Below are 19,029 nucleotides of genomic sequence, written 5' to 3'. Positions count from 1 at the left end.
TCAAAAATCTTACTGAAATCCATATACACCACATCAACTACTTTACCTTCATCCACCTGTTTTGTCACCTTCGCAAAGAACTCAATAAGTTTAGTGAGGCACGACCTACACTTCACAAAACCGTATTGACTGTCCCTAATCAAATTATTCCTTTCCAGATGATTATAAATCCTATTTCTTATAACCTTTTCCAACACCTTACCCAGAACAGAAGTAAGTCTCACTGGCCTATAATTACCAGGATTGTCTCAACTCCCCTTCTTAAACAAGGAAACAATATTCGCTATCCTTCAGTCTTATGGCACTACTCCTGTCGAAAATGATGATATAAAGACCAAAGCCAAAGGCTCTGCAATCTCCTTCCTGGCTTCCCAGACAGCCCGAGGATAAATCCCATCTAGCGCTGGGGTCTTATCTGTTTTCCGATCTTCCAAAATTGCTAAAACCTCCTCTTTGTCAACTGCAATTCCATCTAATCTAGTAGCCTGTATTTCTGTATTCTCACTAACATTGCCCTTTTCCAGTGTGAATACTGACGAAAAGTATTCATTAAGCGCTTTCCCTATGTCCTCAGACTCTACACACAACTTCCCACAACTATCTTTGATTGGCCCTAATCTTACTCGAGTCATTCTTTTATTTCTGATACACTTATAGAAGGCCTTAGGGTTTTCCTTGATCCTATCCACCAACTACTTCTCATGTCCCCTTCAGCCAGACTGTGGTGAATCTATGGAATTTATTGCCACAGAAGGCCAGGTCATTCAGTATATTTAAGACTGGTATGGATATGGTCTTGAGTATCAAGGGATATGGTGAGAAAGCAGGAGAATAGGGTTGAAAAACATATAAGCCATAATTGAATGGTGAAGCAAGGTCGATGGGCTGAATGACCTAATTTCTGCTCCTATGTCTTATGGTCTAACTTTTTTTTACACAGAATGTGTTCATATATGGAATATACTGCCAGAGGAATTGTTGGATGCTGGTGCAATCATACATTTAAAAAACATTTGGATAAGTACATGAATAGGAAAAGTCAATATAGGAAATATGGGCCAAACGCAGGCAAGTGGGACTAGCTTAGTTTAGGAACATGGTCAGTGTGGACTACTTCCATGGTCTGTTTTCATGGTGCATGACACAAAGACCCTATGGCTGCATCAGCAGTGTAAAAGTGACCAAAGTGATTTGGATCAGAATGATGTTATTGATAAATAAAAAAGCGTTACAGATAGAAGTGGACTCCGAGGCTGTAGGAGAGCAAATCTATTGGTATTATGAATTAGTGTTCCATCCCAAGGTTAAAGAGGTCCCAAAGTTGTGATTTACACATGAAAGAAGTGAAACTATCACTGTATTCTAACAGATGAAAGGCTTAACAGACAATCAATTGTTCAATGTATAATTTCAGTTACATCACACTGCAAATTTTTGCTATAAATTCTGTGTTACTATAAAGCCCTCCACTATCACCTGATGAAGGAGCGTTGCTCCGAAAGCTAGTGTGCTTCCAATTAAACCTGTTGGACTATAACCTGGTGTTGTGTGATTTTTAACTAAGGTTAAAGAGTATTGGGACCAGGCTGATGAAAGAACAGGGGACATCATAGAGATAAGAGATACAACAGTGGCTCCAAGGAGCTACCAACAGCAATCTGCTCAGCTGCCTTTACAGATTTTAATGGGGTGTGACTGGCTCCAAGATATCAAATTAAATTGGCTGAAGATTTTCAGCATCAAAGTTGGGCAGGGAGGTTGCACAAGATCATAAGTAACAAGGTGTTTTCCAGAACGAACTGGGTAAAATAAAACGAGTAAAGGTAAAAAATCATGTGTACTTTAACTGAGTTCTTAACAATGCTCTGTGCAGTTGTAGCAAGACTTCTCGACTTTTATACTCCATTTCCCTTGCAATAAAGGACAATATTCTATTTGCTTACCTATTTCTTGATTTACCGATATGTTTTCTTTTTATAATTCATGTACAAGGTCAATAACATCTATCCATACTGCAGCATCCCACATCTCTCCTTTAACGATATTCTGCACATTTAACTCTTCCTGTCAAAGTGAACAACCTCACATTTTCTCACGTTACATTCAACCTGCCAAATCTTTGCCCCTTTGCATAACCTAGCTACAGTCCTATTCAGACTCTGTATCCTTTTCACAACATACTTGCCTATTTATCTTTGTATTGTAAGAAATTTAGCGAAAGTACAGACAGTTTCTGCATCCAAGTCATTAATATGGATCAAAATAGTTGATCCCTCTGACATATTAGTCATTAGTTTGAATGCAACCGGTTAATTCCCAATCACTGTTTCCTGTAAGTTAACTAGGCTTTCAAGGCTGGCTTGAAGAAGCAACTGTCTGCATTGACTAGGTTTCTGCTATCAAATTCAGCTCTCGCAGTCATTTTCTTACTACTTCTTCCATCATTTTCCCAATCCATTTATCCATCTCCTTTCACACTGTTGTTTTATCTCTCTCTCTCTCTCTCTCTGCCTCTCTTTTCTTCTCTGTCTCCTTTCCAAAGAAAGCTCTTGCGTAACGTTCCTGAGTTCTCTGGTGCCAAGTGGATCCCAATGTCAGATAACACAGAATGATACATATGAAATAATGTGAAAATAGAAGTGCCAACAGAATGTGAAAAAGCAACCTTAAAAGTAAAACATTCAAACAAAATATATTAAGTGGAATCATTTAAAATGAGGACTACCTCTAGGTTCTGGGGAGTATTGCCGAACGAAGAGACTTTGGAGTTCATTGTTCACAGTCCCTTGAAAGTGGAGTCACAGGTAGATTGGATAGTGACGAAAGCATTTGGTAGGCTTTCCTTCATTGGTCAGTGCATTGAGTATAGGAGTTGCAGCTATATAGACTATTGGTTAGGCCAGTTTTGAAATGTGTGCAATTCTGTCTCCCTACTATAGGAAGGATGTCGTGAAACTTGAAAGGATGCAGACAAGCTGTTGCGAGGGTTGGAGGGTTTGAGCTCTCAGGAGCAGCTGAATAGGCTGGGGCTGCTTTCCCTGGAGCATCAGAGGCGGAGGGGTGACCTTATAGAAATTTATAAAATTATGAGGGTCATGTATAGGGTAAATAGACAATGTCTTTTTCCTGGGGGCAGTCCAAAACTAGAGGGCATAGGTTTAAGGTGAGAAGAGAAAGATTTAAAAGGGACTTGAGGGGCAATATTTTCATGCAGAGGGTGGTGCATGTATGATATAAGCTGCCAAAGGAAGTGGTAGAGGCTCGTAGAATGACAACATTTAAAAGGCATCTGGATGGGTATATGAACAGGAAAGGTTCAGAGGGACTTGGCCAAATGCTGGCAAGTGGACTAGATTAATTTAGGATATCTGGACAGCATGGATAAGTTGGACCGAAGGGTTTGTTTCCATGCTGTTCATCTCTATGACTGTATAAGAGTCACCACAAATATAATTTTACTGATACCATATCAAGAAATCTAAGACCAGAGCAAGAAACAAATATAGGATTGTTGTAGCAATGACCCTTAGAATAAGCACAAAACATTTGAATTGATGTATTGCCCTAACTCTGCATTGGTGCTAATTGAAGTATTTAAGAATGTTGGCTATGGCTACTGAAAGGAAAAGTTCTTGGAAGGCACTTTTCAAATTTTAAATGTCAAAGTAATATGTAATTGTATGCAATTTTCATCCATTATGCATAAGGAGCCTGTTCCATCATTCAATAAGATCAGAGCTGTTCTGTTTGTATTATGAATCCTACATTCTCTACTAGGTTCGTAAACCTTTGACTCCTTTGCCTAACATTAATCTATCTTCCTATACCTTAAAAATATTCAATGACCCTACTTCCATAGCCCTATCAGGCAGAGCACAACCCTTTGAGATAAAAAAAATCTTCTTGTAGGTCTTAAAAGGGCAAGCCCTAATTTTTAAAAATGCTCACCAATTTTTGACTCACCTACAAGACAAAATACAATATCCATATCCAACTTGTCAAGACCTTTCGGATCTTATACATTTCTCCAATATCTACTGTTTGCAAGAAAAATTTCTCTTGTGGTGACCTATCAGTGCACAGAAATAAAGCAATAGTTGAATTGATAATGTTCCCATGCACTGCATAGTAGAACTGACCTGCGATATGAGTTTGTTATTGTCTTCTTTATGTTATGGTGCATTTGATTTCTTCATAGAGCATTGGAACATGGTCCAAAAAAAATGAATCTATTCCATTGCAGGTTTTTCAGTACTCTTGCAGAATTCAGAACAGGTACTCCCATTGAGACTGGCATAGATAATAATGTATAACGACTCTGGAGCAAGGAGCAGTAATATAAAATAAAGAACTGCAGGTGCTTGAAATCTGAAACAAAAGCAGAAATTGCTCGAGAAACACAGCAGATCTAGCAGCATCTGTGGAAAGAAAGCAGTTATAATTTTGAGCCAATGTGATTGCTGTTCAGGGTTTGAAAGAATCAGCAATAACTCTTTATGGAAGAAATTGTTTCTGCATTGAAAGGGACAAGGAGAAACCTATAAAGGAAGTAAAAGCAACATGCTAATTAACCATCCCTGGAAAGAAGGCGTTGAAGCAGCATGAACAAGCTGTGTCCTGGGACAGAGGAAGTAACAAGTGCTTGATAACTTGCTGCCTTGTGACAAATAGGCAATTAAAATTGCCTGCATAAGGAATGTCCTGAGGTGAAGGGGTTGATTGCAGGAAAGTTGTGTTTTGAACAGACTGTAAGTACCAAATGTAACTAGGGACAGGGAGGCTACTCCTGATAAGAAAGCAAGACATGATTACTCCAGAAGTATAGTCAAGGTTGTGGATGAAATAATCTAAAAAAAAATCAGATATTTCACAAGACAGAAAAATCCTATAAGATTTCAACTTCAGTATTCTTCAGTAATAAAACTCTAGAAAACCTCACTGCACAAGGATCCAATTGACATCCAGAGACAGACACTGTTGTTTGAAATGATAGCTAAATTCTACCATTAATCAGGTTTTTGGAGATGCCGGTGTTGGACTGGGGTGTACAAAGTTAAAAATCACACAACACCAGGTTATAGTCCAACAGGTTTAATTAGAAGCACACTAGCTTTCGGAGCGTCGCTCCTTCATCAGGTGATAGCACTATCACCTGATGAAGGAGCGATGCTCCGAAAGCTAGTGTGCTTCCAATTAAACCTGTTGGACTATAACCTGGTGTTTTGTGATTTTTAACCATTAATCAGGTAATAGTTAAGCTGAGCTGAGGCTTAACCTGCTAACATGAGGGGTTTTAATTTGGTTGCTAAATGTAATAAAGTTTAAATAACTGATTCACTATTTGATTGTCTGTGAGATTTCTTATAAGGAATTGACTTAATGGCAGATTGTAGTAATTTACCAGTGATCCTTCTTCAGAACAGTCCCCACTCCTACCTTTCCCACTCCTGGAACTTAACCCTCTCCCACCCATCCCAAACTCAGTTCTCACTCACTCCCCATTCCCGGACCCTGGTCCTCAGCCTCCATTTCCTGGATATGAGTTAGCTGCTCTCAGATCTTAGTCTCTCACTCCCCGGTGGCTTCCTCAATGCCAGCACCAACTTGCCCCTTGTTATCCCCAAATATCTCAGGAAAAATCACTCGGAGGAAGCCAAATCAGAGAAATGTCATCCCTGTAAATAGGAAGGAAATGGTGTGGAGCTTCTTATCCTATCACAGGTTGTTTCTCTCTCACATTTGTTGTTGATAGGTTTATTACTTTAGGGATATGGGGGTTGGAGGAATGTCAGGGTGGATTCTCCTGCTATCCATGTATTTTGAGTGTTGGCCACAAATCCTATTGAATATAACAGCATATTTATTTGATCGGCTTGTGATTTTATGTCTAGTATGGAAACAATTCTTTATCTTAAGAACTGTTTTCTCCAAGGTGACCAATCTCAAGTTGTATTTGGCAAATCACTGAAACTATATCTGCCAGTTAGTATTATGCCTCTTGCCATTAATTCCTTGTGGGACTCTATTATTTTAAAACATTTCAATTCTGTAATATCTTGGAAGGTGCTTGGAAACCACTATCTGCGTGTTCCCTCAGAGTGAGACAATATCCTGACTTAGAACTATGTCACCATTCCTTCAATGTTGCCAGGTCTCATTGCCAGCATCTCAAGGGCACTTATTGATAGGCATTAAATGCTAACCTAGTCAGGGATTCCCGAACCCCATGAACATATGTATGAAAAAATGTTGGAGCAAAGGCAGAAAGGGTGCTACCAGGTCAACCTCAGTACAACATATTGGCACAGTATTGCACTGGAAGAGTTTAGAGATAAGTGAAATTAATCATTTTAAATTTAGGGTGGTGAGGAACCTAGAGCCCATGGGCCATGAGCACAGAGGTGATGGACAAATATGGCTTAGTGAGATTGTTTTGCAGAACAAGTTTACAAAGGGTTGAGAATGGAGTGTGTACAGGAAATGAGTTCATTTATCAAGTCAATCTGCAAATGACAAGAGGTGTTTTTGATTTTTAAAACAAATGGTTGTTTTATGCCAGATAGTTTGTAGTAAGGTTAGAAGTACACACTGTTATGATATGTCCTTAATCTTCAACTGCTCCACTGTGGTTGATAGGCCCTTGATTGTATGACTGTTTACTTCCCAAAAAACTGCAGTTACCCTTCCCTTCTCTTCCAGCACCATGATAGGGTTTCATTTGTTCTCATTTTCCACAATGAATGGAACAGTGTCTGCCATTTCTGCCACAACCAGCATAATATCACCACAGTGAGGGTGACATAGTGGTAATGTCACTGGACTAGTAATCTAGATGTCCAGGCTAAAGTCTGGGAACACAGATTCAAATGCAATTAATTTAAGTTCAGTTAATGAATCTAGAATTGAAACCTACATTCAGTAATGATAACCATAAAACAATCATCGATTACTATAGAAATCTATCTTTAGAGAAGGAATTCTGCTGGCCTTACCTAGCCATACTAACAGGTGACTCCAAACCTACAGTAATGTAGTCTGACTCTTGAATGGTGTCTGCCATGGCCTAGTAAATTACTCAGTTAAAGGATAATTAGAAATGGACAACAAATGCAGTCTTTGCTAGAGTTGTTTGGCATTCCAAAGTACTGCTCGCTCGATGTCATTTTGGTTCACCGTTTCACTACAAGACCACAGACCATAGGACATAGGAGCAGAATTAGGACATCCAGTCCATCAAGTCTGCTGATGCTTCATGGTTCATGACTGATAAGCTTCTCAATCCCATTCTCCTGCCTTCTCCCTGTAACTCTTGATCTATTTACTAATCAAAACCTATTTCTGTCTTAAAGATACTCAAGGACTTGGCTTCCATAGCCTTCTCTAGTAATGGGTTCCACAGATTCATCATCCTCTGGCTGAAGAAATTCCTCAACATCTCAGTTCTAAAGGACTGCCCCTTCACTCTGAGGTTGTGCCTCTGGGTCCTAGTCTCTTCTACTTGTGGAAACATCTTCTCCACATTCACTCCATTGAGCTCTCGCATCCTTCATGTACATAACCAGAGTCCTCAACAGCTCATAGGATGAACCTTTCATTCCCAGGATCATCCTTGTAAACCTCCCCTGGACTCCCTCCAAGGCCAGTACATATGGAGGTGATAACTGCTCACAATATTCCAAATGTGGTCTGACTAGGGTCTTGTAGAGTCTCAGCAGTACATCCCTGCTCTTGTAACCTAACCCTCTCTGAATGTTAACATTGCATTTGCCTGCCCAGCTGACAACTGAATCTACATGTTAACCTTAAGAGAATCCTGAAATAGGATTTCGAAGTCCCCTTGTCCTTAGATTTCCGAAGACTTTCCTATTTAAAAATACTCTATGCCTCTATTCTTCCTACCAAAGTGCATAACCTCATACTTTCCTACATTGCTTATTTTATTCACTTGTGGCACATGAGCACTGCTGGGTGGCCAGCATTTTATTGCTCATCTCTAGTTACTCTTGAGAAGGTCGTGGTGAGCTGCTACCTTGGACCGCTGCAGTCCACATGCTGTAGGTTGACCCACAATACCTTTAGAGAGGGAATTCCAGGATTTTGACCCAGTGACTGTGAAGCAATGGCGATATATTTCCAAGACAGGGTGGTGAGTGGCTTGATTTGATTTGAATTAGACTTTATTGCCATGTGTACTCAAGTACAAAAATATAGGAATACAATGAAAAGTTTTCAATGTCGCCACACACGGCGTCAGATATAATTACCTAGGTACAAAAACTTAACAAGGTAGAAAGAAATAAGGAACAAAGCTAAAAATGAAATATTACGGTCACTCTTGGTATAGTGTTAAAAAAAATAAGTTAAACATAAAAGTCCTTCTTAATATTAAGTCCTTCTTAAGTGCTTAGCCATGCACCACCTCCACCATGAGCAATGGCTCAATCACTGCTTTAACAGGCTTTCCCTGCTCTGGCCTGATCTCCCCTGCTTTCATCACTCTGTCGGAGGAAACTCGATCGCTGTGTTGGGCTCACTCCCGAGATCTCAGACCACCGAAGTCCTGATCCACGCCTTCAGATACTGCCACACACTGGACCACCAATGCCGCAATCCAGGCACCATCCACACTGTGCCTCAGCATCGCGTTCAGTCCACGAGCTGGGTCTTGCCCTCGCCTGCAGTCTCACCTTTGCTCCACACTCCAGGCATCAGGAACTCACAGGTCAGGCCCTCAGCTTCTGCCTCACATCGGACATCTAGCCGACTGCCAAATTCAATGAGCAAGATACCACCACTGCCACTCTCCAGAAAGTAAGTTAGTTTAAAAAAAAAGTATTGGAGGGGAACTTGCTGGTGGTGGTGTTCCCATGATCTGCTGCTTTTATCCTTCTAGATTATAGTGGTCAAGGATCTTTGATGAATTTCTGTAGTGTAGCTTGTACATATTACACACTGCTGTTACGGAGCGTCAGTGATGGAGGGGAGTGGATGCTTGTGGATGTGGTGCCACTAGGCGAGCTGCTTTGTTCTGCATGGAGTCAAGCTTCTTAAGTGTTGTTGAAGCAGCATCTATTCAGGCAATTGAGGAGCATTCATTCACACTCTGACTTGTGCCTTGTAGATGGTGGACAGGCTTTGGGGAGTCAGTCTTCCTAGCCTCGACCTGCTCTTGTTAGTCACTATATTTATGAGTCCAGATGAATTTATGGTCAATCTCAAGGATGTTGATAGTGGCAGATTCAGTGATGGTAACACCATTGAATGTCAAGGGCAGTGATTATATTGTGTCTTATTGGAGACGGCTATTGCCTTTAGGTGGCACGAATGTTACTTGCCACTTGTCAGCCCAAGCCTAGATCTTGTCCAGATCTTGTTAGATTTGAACATGGACTGCTTCAGTATTTGAAGAGTCATAAATGCCGCTGAACATTGTGCAATCATCTATGGACATCTACACTTCTGTCCTTATGATGAGGGATGGTCATTAATGGAATTGCTGAAGATGGTTGGGCCTAAGACACGACCCTGAGGAACCCTTAAAGAGATGTCCTGAAGCTGAGATGACTGATGTCCAACAACCACAACTATCTTCCTATGTGCCAGCTATGACTTTAACCAGAAGAGGGTTTGCCCCCTGATATCCATTGATTCCAATTTTGCTAGGGCTCCTTGATGTCACACTCTTAGTATGTTTCTTCTTCCTTGGGATGCGTTTCTGCTGTGTCTTCCAAATTACGCCAGAAACCCCTGCGACTAATGCTCGACTATTTTCACTGCTGGGCTCTTCTTCCAATCAACTCTCGCCAGCTCCTCCCTCATGTTCTTGTAATTACCTTTACTCAGTTGTAATACCATCACATTTATTCCAGCTTTTCCTTTTCAAACTGCAAGGTGAATTCTATCATATTATGGCACTGTCCCCTCGGGATTCTTTCACCCTAATCAAATCTGCCTCATTATATCTCACCAAATGCACTGTTCACTGGTGGTCTATACCAGAAGCTGCTCTAGAAAATCAATCTTGTAGACATTCCACAAATTCCTCTTCTCAAGATCCATTACTAACCTAATTTTCCCAGACCACCTGCATATTGAAGTCCCCATGATTACTATAATTGTGCCTTTCTTGCATGCCTTTTCTATCTCCTGATTTATTTTCTTCCCGCATCATGACTTACACTAAGAGGTCTTTCCACAACTCCCATTTATTGGTACTTTTACCTTTGCAGTTCCTCAACTCCACCCACATAGATTCTATGGCTTCCAATTCTAAATCGCTTCTTGCTATCAATTTAATTTTGTTTCTTACTTTAAGGCAATCCCTCCCCCTCTTCCCATCTGCCTATCCTTTCGACAGGACATATATCCTTAGATGTTTAGTTTCCAGCCCTGATCCCCTTACAGCCAATTCTCTGTAATGCCCACAACATCGTATGTAACAATTTCAATCTGCGCAACAAGCTCCTTTCCCTTGTTTTGTAGACTGCGTGCATTTAAGTACAACGCCCTCAATCTCTTCTCATAGTTGCCTCCATATCTGCTGTGGCTGAAGTTGGATTCCTGACACTTAACATACTCTCTGTCCTAATACTTGTTCTGGGAACTTTAATAACGTCTCCTCAGCACCTGCTTTAAATAGTTTAAAGTTCTGTTGACCAAGATTTACCTTGATTTGTGCCATCAGTTCATCTACCTTTGTGCATTAAGATACAAAACTTTGTGCATTAGTATACAAAGCCTTTATGTTTGTTCCATTATCCAGTTTCTCTACATTTTTGTGGTTCCTTGGTACAATAAGACTAATGCATTCTCTCCTGTCCCTTTTATTTTCTGGTAACAATCTACCCCATCACTAACCAGCAATCCTATTTTCTCCTTTATCTTTGATTTTTATCATTTTCCATACAATTGTCATCACACCCTCCTGTCCCTGACCACTGACCAAATTTGAGACAGTTGATCTAAGTGGTCTTCTGTCACACAGCGTCCAGGTAATTCTCCTTCTCCCTGATGTGTCGCAGTATTCAAAACTCAGACTTCAGCTCATCAACTCTGAGAAGGAGTTCCTCAATCAACCAACACTTGCTACAGATGTGGTCACTATGAACCTAAATGGGACCCATCAGCTTCCAGATCCATGCAACACATCACTTGCCCTGCATCTCTATTTTATTTACTTAATATTTCATTTGCTTTTTTTCTAAAAAAATTCCTAACGATCTTTTAGTTTGTAATCTACAAATATTTCTCTGACTTACGTTCATCTGAAAGTAAGCCATAATAGAAAACCAAATCAGCAACTATTACGAACCAAGGAACTTACGGTTTTCTTGTGATGTCACTGTTTGTTTTGTGCTGGCCCTCTGATCTTGGGCTTCAATTTATCCTGTTAGAAAAAACACTTCCAAAATATGAGCCAAAACAGCAAGCAAAAAGCACCTCTTCCCTTTTGCACTGAATTCCCACGTCTCTCAAGTCCTCGATATATATACTCATTTGGCTGGTGTCCTATTCCTGATGTCTTCTTCATGATCATGGAAAGTTTACTTTTCAAAGCATAATCATTGCCTTCCCATGCAAGTACAGCAGGTGGAACACCTACTCTCTCACACAATTCCAAGACTCCAAACACTCCTCCCAGTAAAGTAACATTGCTTTCACAGTAGCGTAGAATAATGATTGCTGTAGACGTGGTATCTTCTAAATTAGGCAGATTACATAGGTAATCACTTTGCTTAATCCACAATTGTGACCCTGGGCTTCCATTTGCACCGTCATTTAAATTCTTTGCCCCAACCCCATTCTGTGCTCTCTATCCTTGGCCTCCAACAGTTCAAATGAAAACCAATGAAGGCTTGAGGAATGGTACCACCATCATTTCATTTACTCAGAGATCCCAATTTTAGGTTAAAACCTTGGCTCCCATTTTGTCGTAAGTATTTGTCAGCAATGATTCTGCTGTGATTTACAGTAATTGTCTATCGATCTTTTATTTCTTTACTTGTCTTATCACCTATTTTCGCTTGACACCATCCACTTTCTCATTTAATCACTCATTTCACTGGGTTTTGGATTCTTCATTTCTCCCTTCACATGCTCTTGCTTAAAGCCTATTAAGGTACTGAAACATTAACCATTTCCCTGTTCACAAATGTTGCCTGAAATTCTGAATATTTCTAGCATTTTTTGTTTTGGTTTATTCATCTGAACAATCAGTTCAAAAGTGATTTAACTATTGTACAGGGAGTAGATTGGCAAAAATTTGTTTTATTAAATTGCTTGTAATTCATTTGATGGTATTTTTACATTTCATTTTTGAGTTATAGATATTTCCAGTGTCTTTGGTCAACTTCTTACTATTCGAGTCTTTCAGAAGTTAGTTTCTTCGAGTTTAATAGGTCTGCGTCAGTATAACTGAGAGGTCATTGTTAAGTAATTTAGTAGTCAGGATCTCAGTGATTGAAGGTAATTGGATTGGTTATCATGGCAGGCCACCAGGGACCAACTATTTGCATTATGTTCCTCATGGAAACTCAAGGACCCTTGATGCATTTTGGATATCTAACTGAGCAAGAAAGCCATCAATTGTTCAACTCAGGTTCCAAATTTCAGAGTTGTGTCCAGAAGTCTGATATTTTCCTGAAATGTACATTTTACAGGTGGTCACCCTTTAATAGAACAGTGAACACCAGAGAGGGCAAAAGGAAGTTACAGGCAGGAATAACCCAAGTCAGCTAACTAACCAGTTTTCTATAAGACCACAAGTCATAGAAGCAGAAATTAGGTCATCAGCCCATCCAGTCTGCTCTATCATTCAATCATGGCTGATAAGTTTCTCAACCCCATTTTCCTGCTTTCTCACCGTAACCCTTGATACTCAAGATCCTATCTATCTCAGTCTTGAATATACTCAATGACCTGGCCGTCACAGTCTTCTGTGGCAATGAATTCACCACTCTCTGGCTGATTGAGTTTCTTCTTATCTCCTTTCTAAAAGATCTTCCTTTTACTCTAAGGAAGTTCTCTGAAGTCCGAGTCCCTCCTACCAATGGAAACATCTTCCCAACATCCACTCAGTATTCTGTATGTTTCAATTAGATCCCCCCTCATCCTTCTAAACTCCATCAAGTATAGACCTCGAGTCCTCAAACATTCCTCATATGTTAAGCTTTTGATTCCCATGAACCTCCTCTAAACACGTTCTAGGGCCATTACATCTTTCCTGAGATAATCTTCCTGTGCCCAAAACTGCGCACAATACTCCAAATGTGGTCTGACCAGAGCTTGATAAACTCTCAGGAGTACATCACTGCTTTTACATTCAAATCCTCAAAATGAATGCCATCATTGCATTTGCTTTCCTAACTACTGACTCAAACTGCAAGTTTCTCTTGACAGCATCCTAGACTAGAACTCCCAAGTCTCTTTGCACTTCAGATTTCTGAATTTCCTCCCCATTTAGAAAATAGTCCATGCCTCTATTCTTCCTAACAAAGTGCATGATCTCGCACTTTCCATCTGCCACTTCTTTGCCCATTTTCCTAACCTGTCCAAATCCTTCCACAGTCTGCCTGCCTCCTCAATGCTACCTGTTCCTCTACCTATCTTTGTATCGTCTGCAAACTTAGTCAGAATGCCCTGAGTTCCTTCATCTATATTGTTAATGTATAAAGTGAAAAGTTGTGGTCCCAACGCTGACCCTTGTGGAATACTGCTTGTCACCTGCTGCCAACCTGAGGACCTTTTTATCCCCACTCTGTGCTTTCTACCAGACAGCCAAGCTTCTATCCATGCTGGAACCTTGCCTCTGCCACCATGGGCGCTTATCTTATGCAGTAGCCTCCTTTGCAGCACCTTGTCAAAGGCCTTCTTGAAGTCCAGGTAGATAACATCCATTGGCTGTCCTTGGTCGAATCTGCTCATTACTTCCTCAAAGTAATCTGGCAGATTTGTCAGGCATTATCTCCCCTTGATGAAACCATGCTGACTTTGCCCTATTTTACCATACACTTCCGAGCATTCAGAAATCTCATCCTTCATAATGGATTCGAGGTTAGGATGATCAGTCTGTAATTTTCCATCTTTTGCCTTACTCCCTTTTTAAATAAAGGTGTCACATTCATGATTTTCCAGTCCTCTGGGACCCTCCCTGATTTCAGTGATTCCTGAAGCATCACCACTAATGCCTCCACTATCTCTTTAGCTATCTCCCTTAGAACGCTGGAATATAGTCCATCTGGTCCAGGTGATTTATCCACTTTCAGGCCATTCAGCTTTTCTAGCACCTTCTCATAGAAAGTCCTACAGCACGGAGACAGGCCCTTTGGCCCAAACTGGTCCATGTCCACCAAAATGTCTGTTCACGCTAAATCTTTTTCCTTCCCCTTGCTCAATCTTTCTAATCCTTTCCTATCCATGTATTTGTCCACATGCCTTTTAAATGTTCTCCTTGGTGATGGCCACCATACTTAGCTCTGTCCTCTCATTTTCTTGAATTTTTGGGATATTACTCGTGTCTTCCACCATGAAGACTAATGTGAAGTAATGATTCAGTTCCTTAGCCATTTCTTGTTTCCCACTACTATCTCTCCAGTGTCATTTTCCAGTGGCCCAATGTCCACTTTTGCCTCTCTTTCGCCTTTAAAGGAAACTCTTACAGTCTTCCTTCATAATACTGGCTAGCTTACCCTCACATTTAATCTTCTCTCTCATTTCCTTTTTTGTTACCCTCTGTTGGTCTTTATAAGATTCCCAATCCTCTAGTTTCCCACTGCCCTTTGCCACATTATATGCTTTCTGTTTTGCTTTTTTGCCACCCCTGACATCCCTAGTTGTCTCATCCTCCCTGTACCATGCTTCTTTTTCCTTGGGATGAATCTCTGCTGTGTCTCCTGAATTACTCCCAGAAACTCCTGCCATTGCTGTTCCACTGTCTTTTCTGCTAGGCTCTTCACCCAGTCAATTCTATCCAGTTCCTCCTTTATGCTTCTGTAGTTGCTTTTATTCAGCTGTAATACCATTACCTCGGATTCTATCTTCTTCCTCTTAAGTTGCTGAGTAAATTCAATCATATTACGATCACTGCCTCCTGAGGGTTCCTTCACCTTAAGTTCACTTATCAAGTCTCCCTCCTTGCACAACACTAAATCCAGTATTGCCTGTTCCCTAGTGAGCTCCACCACAAGCTGCTCAAAAAAGTCACCTCGTAGACTTTCCACAAATTCCTTTTCTCGCAATCCACTACCAACCTGATTTACCCAATCCAACTGCATATTGAATTCCCCCATGATCACTGTAACTTTGCCTTTCCTACACATCATTTCTATCTTCTGGTGTATCTTCCACCCCAGCTCCTGACTATTGTTTGGAGGCCTATACAGAACTCCAACTTTTTTTTAACTTTGTGGGTTCCTTAGTTCTACCCACACATCATCCGAACCTACTTTGTTTCTTAGTATTGATTTAATTTCATTTCTTACGAATAAGGCAACCCCGCCCCCTCTGCCCAACTGCCTATCTTTTCAATAGCATGTATTTCCTTGAATATTCAGCTCCCAATCCTGATCCCCTTGCAGCCACATATCCGTGATGCCTACCTCATCATACCTGCCAATTTCGATCTGCACTACAAGCTCATTTACCTTATTGCTTCTACTGTGTATTCAGATATGACACCTTCAGGCCTGTATTAAGTATCCCTCTTCTCATTGTCATTCGTTTGTCCAGTGTGCTTGAAGTTTGATTGTTAACCCTTTCCAAACAGTCTGTCCTATTTATATCTGTGCTAGAGATTTTAATAACCTCTCCTGAATTCTGCACTCTTACCTCCTCCTTCAATTCAGGTTTTCTAATTTCCCCCATAACTGAACCCCACCTGCTCCCCCCCCTCAATTTCTCCCAAACTAATCTCTGAACCATTCACTTATCTGCTTAATCTTACTGACCCTGTGCCAATTAGTTCATGGCTCAGGTACTAATCCAGAGATTATTACATTTTTGGTTCAGCTTTGTAATTTAGCTCCTACCTGTTCATACTCCCTTGGCAGGACTTCTGCCCTAGTTTTATCCTTGTTGTTGGTACCTACTTGGACCACGACCACTGAATTTTTACCCTCCCACTCCAAGTTCCGCTGCAGCCCAGATGAGATATCCCGGACCTGACCACCAGGCAGGCAACACAACCTTCAAGACTGTCAATCCTGGTCACAGAGAACAGTATCTATGCCTCTAACTATACTATCCCCACTTACAACAACAATTCTCTTCTCTCCCCCAAACTGAATGGATCTCTGCACCATGGTTCTGCAGTCAGTCGGCTCACTCTCTCTGCCATCCCCATTCCTGTCCACACAGAGAGCAAAACTCTTGAACATGTTGGACAAGGACAAAGGCTGAGGCTCCTGCAACTCTATCTCCTGGTTCTCGCTACCTGTCTCACTCACAGCTACACCGTCCTGTCCCTAACAACTGGCTGAATTCGAGTTAGTTAGTCTAAGGGGTGTGACTGTCTTATGAAACACAGCATCCAGGTAACTCTCCCCCTCCTTGATGTGCCAAAATATTTGAAGCTCAGACTCCAGCTCATTGACTATGCACCTAGACTTCTTCCTGCAACCAATATTTACTACAGACTTGGTCACTGGGAACCACAGTGGCATCCATCAGCTCCCATATCATGCAGAAACAACACGTCGTCTGATCCTCCATCCTTATTTTACTTAATTAGTTTTGAATTTGTTTTTTTAATTTTTTAAACTGTTTTTGTATCTCTGCTTATATAAGTTGTAACCAATAAATAAATGAACAAGATTCAAATTTAGCAGACCCCTTATTAGCGATGAAATCACAGCCCTCCTGTGACATCACATTTCAGCTTCCCCCTCAGAATCAGAATCTCTTACCTTCCCAGACAGTTCTCCGTTTGCTCCCATTCAGCTCCGGTCCCGAAGTACCAGAGAGGGTGGAAACTTCTTGCAGGAATGCAGTTTGAGGCAAACCCTACCACTATGGGAGATTTGACTGTATGCAGGATAACAAGTCATAATGACGTAAGGGATTTGATATTTGATAAGCATCTCTGTAATCATAAATTGAGTCCTGAGAGGTGTATTTTCCATCATCTCAACCTGGTACGAGGGTAAAAGACAACCCAGTTGGGTTACATCTTGAAAGTGGTTGGGAAACTATGCAGACAAAAATGGTCAGTTTTGTAACCAACAAAGATAGTAAGAACAGAGGAGAGAAAGCATCAAAGAAGTACCAACAATAAAATTAGAAATATCCCCAAAACTGACTAAGAGGTCAAAATCTCCCCTTAGCTCTATATATTGTAAGGAATACAAGTCTATTATATATATTATCTTTCCATAATGTAATCCCTGTAGCTATGAAAACATTTCAGGGAATCTATGCAGCATTTCTTCCAAGGTCAATTTATCCTTTCTAAATTACAATGTCTAGAACTGTATGCCACACACTTGATGTTATCTAACCAGGATTTTGTTTTTGCTGGAGAAACTTTTCTTCACGTTTTAATAGTTCTGCACCCTAAATTTAAAGCCTGGCCTTTGTGAATACTTTTTTGTGTCTGATAATCACATTTTAGAGATTGATATACTTGAATGCCTAAATTTCTTTGGACCTTCAGTGTTCCTTAGCTAATCACAATTTAAAAGCTATCTACCAGTTTTTCTGCTCATCAATCTATCGACATCTCCTTGTAATTTTATGCTGTCAATCTCACTAGCTACCATTGTGTCATCAGCAAATTTGGATAAATAGTTTACTATTGTGTTAAGTTTATAGCAAATTTACCTTTATTAATTATCGGTCCATAGGGTTGCTGTCTCATTAGAGAGAAGACTGATGGTGGTTTATCGTGAGGGTCACCATGCTTCAGACAAGGGGAGAGGTTGAGAAGAGTCCTTCATGTTAATATCAGCTGGTGCAGGTACTGAACTTATTCTGTTGGCATCAGGAATCAGCCATCCACTGAACTGACCTAATAAAGGTAAAGTCACTGTCATCCTTGTGGACCATACAGCTGCTCTCATTAAGAAAAATTGAGAATGGTTGAAGCTTCTGCACCAATCCTTGTGGAACACTTGTAGTTTTTTTCCAATTCCAGTATGTACCCAATATTCTGACACTGTAGGAAAGACGTTGTTAAACTTGAAAGGATTCAGCAAAGATTTACAAGGATGTTACTGGGGTTGGGAGGTTTGAGATTTGGGCAGAGGCTGAATAGGCTGGGGCTTTTGTCCCCTGGAGCGTTGGAAGGCTGTGGAGTGACTTTATAGAGGTTTATATAATCATGAGGAGCCTGGATAGGGTGAATAGCTAAGGTTTTTTTCTGCCAGAGAAGGGCGGTCCAAAACTAAAGGGTGTAGGTTTAAGGTGAGAAGGAAAATATTTAAAAGGAACATGAAGAGCAACTTTTTCATGCAGAAGGAAGTGGTACAAGGAGGCGGTGAAGGTGGTATAATTACAACATTTAAAAGGCATCTGGATCAGTACATGAATAGGAAGGGTTTAGAGGGATACATGCGAAATGCTGGCAAATCAGACTAGGTCAGATTGGGATATCTGATCAGCATAGATGAGTTGGACTGAAGGGTCTGTATGAAATCTATGACCTTTTGAATTCCAAACCACATGTATTTGAACTGTTGAACATATTACCCTTTCCTCTTGTTTCCTAAATCGACACAATTTTTTGCACTTGTGTCTGCTGTTTAATCTTATCTTTCATCTCTTTTGTCAACCATGACTTTATTTGGTAAATGGTGACGTGAGCTGTGTGGTATTAATTTTCTGTGAAGCTAAAGATTATATTGAATATCTCCCATTGTCCAAGTGTAATTTTATCTGCACACAGTTTGGGGTGGTTCGATGTTGGCAGTCTCAGGCAGGTTTGAACTTTGGCCAACAATGCACTGTTTTTTTCCCCTCCTTTACAATCTGTATCTGTCTTCGGCTGAATTATCCCTCCAGCCTTGCCTTTTCCATAAATCCCTTCTTCCTTTATTT

The sequence above is a fragment of the Chiloscyllium punctatum genome, chromosome 49, assembly GCF_047496795.1.
Source record: "Chiloscyllium punctatum isolate Juve2018m chromosome 49, sChiPun1.3, whole genome shotgun sequence".
Lineage (NCBI taxonomy): Eukaryota > Metazoa > Chordata > Chondrichthyes > Orectolobiformes > Hemiscylliidae > Chiloscyllium > Chiloscyllium punctatum.
Note: the sequence above shows the minus strand (reverse complement) of the source record.